The sequence below is a fragment of the Oncorhynchus mykiss genome, chromosome 12 (genome assembly GCF_013265735.2).
Source record: "Oncorhynchus mykiss isolate Arlee chromosome 12, USDA_OmykA_1.1, whole genome shotgun sequence".
NCBI classification, from domain to species: Eukaryota; Metazoa; Chordata; class Actinopteri; order Salmoniformes; family Salmonidae; genus Oncorhynchus; species Oncorhynchus mykiss.
This window is the reverse complement of record NC_048576.1, coordinates 64,213,858-64,219,857: the sequence shown is the minus strand read 5'-3', so window position 1 is coordinate 64,219,857 and position 6,000 is coordinate 64,213,858.

The window sequence follows — 6,000 nt, the reverse complement described above, 5'->3', positions numbered from 1 at the left end:
GTCGTCAAACAGCGCAAAAGTGAAACCAAAACTTACCTTGACGGTTAAGTTTAGGAATTCATTTTGAGACTTCGCGTTGCCCCTAGTGGATGGTAGGACATTGACATTGAAATAAAATGACACCCAGTGCCGTAATTTCCCCATTTCAATTCATATTCCACTAGAGTCTGGCCTGTGATAAAGTCATGGTCTGCATCACAAATGGGACTTAATTCCCTACATTATGCACTGCTTTTACCCAGAAAATGATTTGCGATGCAGCAAGTCCTTATTATGTTGTTTTTACTTCACCTCCATAACTACCACAAATAAGCCATAGTCCTGCGCCATCTGTCCCCGGCTGTAACCTCTTTGAACAACTACTGTTCTACTGTTGTATTCAAATAAAGTTGTTCTATTCAACTCTATTCAATTCAATTCTATTTGATTCCATTCTCTTTCTGTAAGGCCCCTCACCCCTATCCCTCATGAGCAGCAGTCATGCAGTGCCCTTCTAATGACAAACCTGGCAAACCTTGTCTGTATCCAAGCCACACAGACAATTAACCCCCGAGTCACTGAGCTCAGATCAGATACTCTCAGCAAAGCTGTTCACTTCACTCCCACCAGACCCCACCTGGTCACGTACTCAGAAACACCACTCTAGTCAGTCAGACATGGTTGTTGTTTAGCATTTCAGAAAACACCATTTGACTTTTCACAAAAGCGTCACTTTCTGTGGCTTATCAATTATACTATGTTGGACTATGACCTTGTTGTTTAGGTTTAAGCAAGCTGGCATACTCTTAATCTCTACTCAGTCCAATCAGAAGAGGATGGACCACACGTCTGACCTGGGTCTCCTTTCTATGTTTCTTCCCTCTGCTGAGTTTTTTTCTGGCCACTGTGTTCTCACTTCTGCTTTTTGGTGTCTAGGCTGGGTTGGGTTCAACAACTGCTGATGTTTTGTTTGACCATTATTTAACCAGGCAAGTCAGTTAAGAACAAATTCTTATTTTCAATGATGGCCTAGGAACAGTGGGTTAACTGCCTTGTACAGGGGCAGAAAGACAGATTTTGTACCTTGTCAGCTTGGGGATTTGATCTTGCAACCTTTTGGTTACTATTCCAACACTCACACCACTGCCACCCCGAAGGGCTTTGTCAAATAAATGTGATTGATTGGTTGATGAAAGTCAAAGAGTGTGAATGGGATGTAACAGTACATTGCAGTTTGTTTGTGTTCAACTCCCTTTTCCATTCACCATCTGTCTGCCAATTAAATGCTTTAACATTGTGTAACGTACACGCCGTGAGGAACAAACATGCGCCGTATACTGAACCTGAGAGAAAATAATAACACCTAAGGACTGATAACAACTGAGGGCTAAATAAAGGGGGAGTAATCAAGGTAGTGATGAAGTCCAGGTGCGTAATGATGGGGCACAGGTGTGTGTAATAATGGTTGCCAGGTGTGCGCAATGATGGGTTACCATAACGGAGTAGGAGTAAACGTGACACATTGTAACTATCTGTCATCTAGAGACCGGCAGAACTAGGATCAAAGAGTTAGCCAGATAACTTGCCTAAATATTTTTTAAAATTATTTTTATTTTTTAAAGATGAGCTTGACATGGGTATGGTCTTATTGGCTCAACAACCAAAAACACATATCTAAGTTTAGCTTTCTTAATTAACCAGAAAATCAATAGTTATTTATCAAAGTTAGCTGGCTAGATTCTGCTTTGTAGTATAGCCCTCTGAAGTTTCTTAGTGTGTTGTTGTGTCTCACTTGCTTTAACTTCCTGGAAGCAAGTGCCAAACTAAGCAGAAAGTAGTTCCTCTTTCTTTCTCTGAAATAAATGTTCTCTTAGAATTGTCTTGTGGGTATTCGGTGCCTTTCCAAAGAATGAGATATTCTATCATCAAATATAGTAATTGGTTGCACTGTACATCATTTCACACGTTATCACAGTGTTGAGAAAAATGTATACATACAGTAACTAAGGAGGAGGTCCTTACTGTTCTCAACACAAGTTCACAAAGGCCCTCGCCATCCTAGATTATAATAGTGATTGTAATAGTGATACTGTTACGTTTTTGAAAGGTGTTATGTGTAGTATTGTATTTCGCACTCTGCATAATAGGCGTACTTCTATTTCACCCATATGCAGAGTGCGAATTACAATACTACACATAACACCTATGAAAAACCTAACAGTATCACTATATCAATCACTATTATAATCTAGGATGGCGAGGGCCTTTGTGAACTTGTGTTGAGAACAGTAAGGACCTCCTCCTTAGTTACTGTATATATACATTTTTCTGTGCGAATTAAACCATGACATTCAGGGTCTCTGTACTGAAACATTTTTGTGGGCCTAATAATAAAAAAATGCATGACCTTTTAATGTGGCATGAACACAACCAGTCATGATATTTTCATCTGATTGTCAAACAAATCACTTCAAAAAGTAGGCATGTTCGTCCACTCCAAAATGATTCCAGCATCCAAACGGCGTATACCTGCGCCATTTGATGAATGGAAATAGACATCTGTTACAAAACACCAAAAAGTGTGCCTAATGACATTTGCAGATTGCCATTGATTAGGCCTACATGAATTAGTTCTATATTAATTATGCCTACATGAATTAGTTCTATATTGATTAGGCCTACATTAATTGATGCTCTTGCTGACAAATGAACCTTTTTTATAGCCTGAAAAGCTGGGACACCTGAAATGGGGCTGAAACTGGCCCGGGAAATACAGGATGGTCATCCTAACACACATGGTCAATTTACTAGACGAGGCTACAATGTGTATTACCATGAACTTCAAAAAGACCTACCAGTAGCCAGTGATGTATTGTTCAAAAAATATATGTCAGTAAACTCTGATTACCGGTCGCACGAAAAAAAAAGTAATACTCCCCATACTTTCAATGCATAAAAAAAAAAGTGGTTAACAGTGTTTGCTTGTGTTTACCCTCCACTAGGCGTATACCACTTCCACATGAACACACCCGAAATAGGTAGCCTACATTCAATATTATACTAACTCGAGTTGAATCGAAACATGTTTTACACCCTAGGACATGAGTTGTCCGTAGTTCATGTGTTAATGCTTGGAGTCTTCACAGATCGTGTAACATCCCTTTCTTTCTTTACATTAATGACATTTATGGACAGTGCTATTTGTCATTATTAAGCATTTAACAACTGAACTTAAACACTGTACAAATCAAGGATCTTGGAGATCAACAAAAAAATGCACTGCAGGTCTAAGTGTAAACTATGCCTACGTGCAAAATGTCACGCTTCTAACCGAAAGAGTCAACTATAGGCCAACTGTCATTAGTCTATACTTGTTGAATGGATGTGCATTGGTGTCTAGCTGTAGGCTTGCTGTCTAGTACTATTGTCAACCATCATCAGCTGAGACAAGGAAAGAAAACAAATAATGATAGAAAAGAATGAAGAAAGATAAATGGTCTACTTCCTCTGGACAGACGGCACGGAGAACACCAGTACTCGCGCGCACCTGACAAACAAAAGCAAAGAGCTCTCTTAACAGTTGACTGACAAAAGCAAACAATGATAAATCAATGAATAAATCGAATGCATTGGAATAAAGGCTATTATTTTTTTTAAATCAAGGACGCATGGCAAACAAATGGCGAAAATGAGGACACACAAAGGAAAATCTATGTGCAAAGGAGCTCAGCTGAGGCCGAAATTCAGCACTACTGGATGAACAACTCTGCCACATAAAAATAAATGGTCCTCCAAACCATTACAGAGAGGTGGGGGTGTTTGTTTCATTGAAATATTTTATTTTCATATATACCACTGTAAAACATATTTACCACTGCATTTTAAACAGATTGGAGATTGGTTAAATTAGCATTATTTAGATGTTAACGTCTCATCAGGGAAACTGGCTCCCTCGTTAATGCCCTTACGCCTATAGACCTCTGAAAATGCCCCTAGGCAAACGCAATTTATATTAGCCTCACCACTCCCATCTAGTGACCACAAAACTTTACTCTCATCCAGTTGGTCAGAAAAGGAAATGTCATTTTCAGTTGATTTTCAATGTAACTGTACTCGATACCATCTACTGCATATTGCCTATGCCGTTCTGTACCATCACTCATTCATATATCTTTATGTACATATTATTTATCCCTTTACACTTGTGTGTATAAGGTAGCAGTTTTGGAATTGTTAGGTTAGATTACTCGTTGGTTACTACTGCATCGTCGGAACTAGAAGCACAAGCATTTCGCTAACATCTGCTAACCATGTGTATGTGACAAATACATTTGATTTGATTTAATGTTTATTTTTAGAAAACCATTCCATAGTGAGTTCACAATCATATGGACAGTTTTCCTAATAGGCACTCTTTTCAGAAGAAACCTTCATTTTCAGGAGATACTTTTACACGTCTCGTAAAAAAATGGCTTTTCTCCAGGGCTTCTTCACACTCACCTCTCTCTCTCTCTCTCTCTCTCTCTCTCTCTCTCTCTCTCTCTCTCTCTCTCTCTCTCTCTCTCTCTCTCTCTCTCTCTCTCTCTCTCTCTCTCTCTCTCTCTCTCTCTCTCTCTCTCTCTCTCTCTCTCTCTCTCTCTCTCTCTCTCTCTCTCTCTCTCTCTCTCTCTCTCTCTCTCTCTCTCTCTCTCTCTCTCTCTCTCTCTCTCTCTCTCTCTCTCTCTCTCTCTCTCTCTCTCTCTCTCTCTCTCTCTCTCTCTCTCTCTCTCTCTCTCTCTTCTCTCTCTCTCTCTCTCTCTCTCTCTCTCTCTCTCTCTCTCTCTCTCTCTCTCTCTCTCTCTCTCTCTCTCTCTCTCTCTCTCTCTCTCTCTCTCTCTCTCTCTAGAGACAGCAGGAATGGTAGATTATTATTATTTGACCCTGCTGGTCATGTTATAATCTCCACCAGGCACAGCCAGAAGAGGACTGGCCACCCCTCATAACCCCTCATAGCTCCTCCCACCAGCCTCCTCTGATCCCACAGCATGACACACAACATATCATCTGATCGATTCACCCTATTATTTTCCTGTTTTATAGCAGGTTATTATTCAGTCTTCCTATACGGATAATGAGATCATTATTATAAAAAAAACAAATTTATTTCACCTTTATTTAACCAGTTAGGCCAGTTGAGAACAAGTTCTCATTTACAACGGCGACCTGGCCAAGATAGAGCAAAGTAGTGCGACAAAAATAACACAGAGTTACACATGGGTGGCAAAATAATTACAATTTAGCAATTAAACACTGGAGTGATAGATGTGCAGAAGATGAATGTGCAAGTAGGGACATTGGGGTGCAAAGGAGCAAAAAAAGAAATAACAATATGGGGATGAGGTAGTTGGGTGGGCTATTTACAGAAGGGCTATGTACAGGTGCAATGATCGGTAAGCTGCCCTGACAGCTGATGCTTAAAGTTAGTGAGGGAGATAAGTCTCCAGCTTCAGGGATTTTTGCAATTCGTTCCAGTCATTGGCAGCAGAGAACTGAAAGGAAAGGTTGCCAAAGGAGGAGTTGGCTTCGGGGGTGACCAGTGAACTATACCTGCTGGAGCGCGTGCTACGGGTGGGTGCTGCTATGGTGACTAGTGAGCTGAGATAAGGTGGGGCTTTACCTAGCAGAGACTTGTAGATGACCTGGAGCCAGTGGGTTTGGCAACGAATATGTTGCGCCAGCCAACGAGAGCATACAGGTCGCAGCGGTGGGTAGTATTTGGGGCTTTGGTGACAAAACGGATGACACTGGATCAGGATCAAGGATCAGTAGGATGGTCAGTTTTACGAGGGTATGTTTGGCAGCATGAGTGAAGTATGCTTTGTTGCAAAATAGGAAGCCAATTCTAGATTTAATTTTGGATTGGAGATGCTTAATGTGAGTCTGGAAAGAGAGTTCTAACCAGAAACCTAGGTATTTGTAGTTGTCCACATAGAGACTGCCAGAGGTCCGGACAACAGGCCCTCCAATTTGACACACTGAACT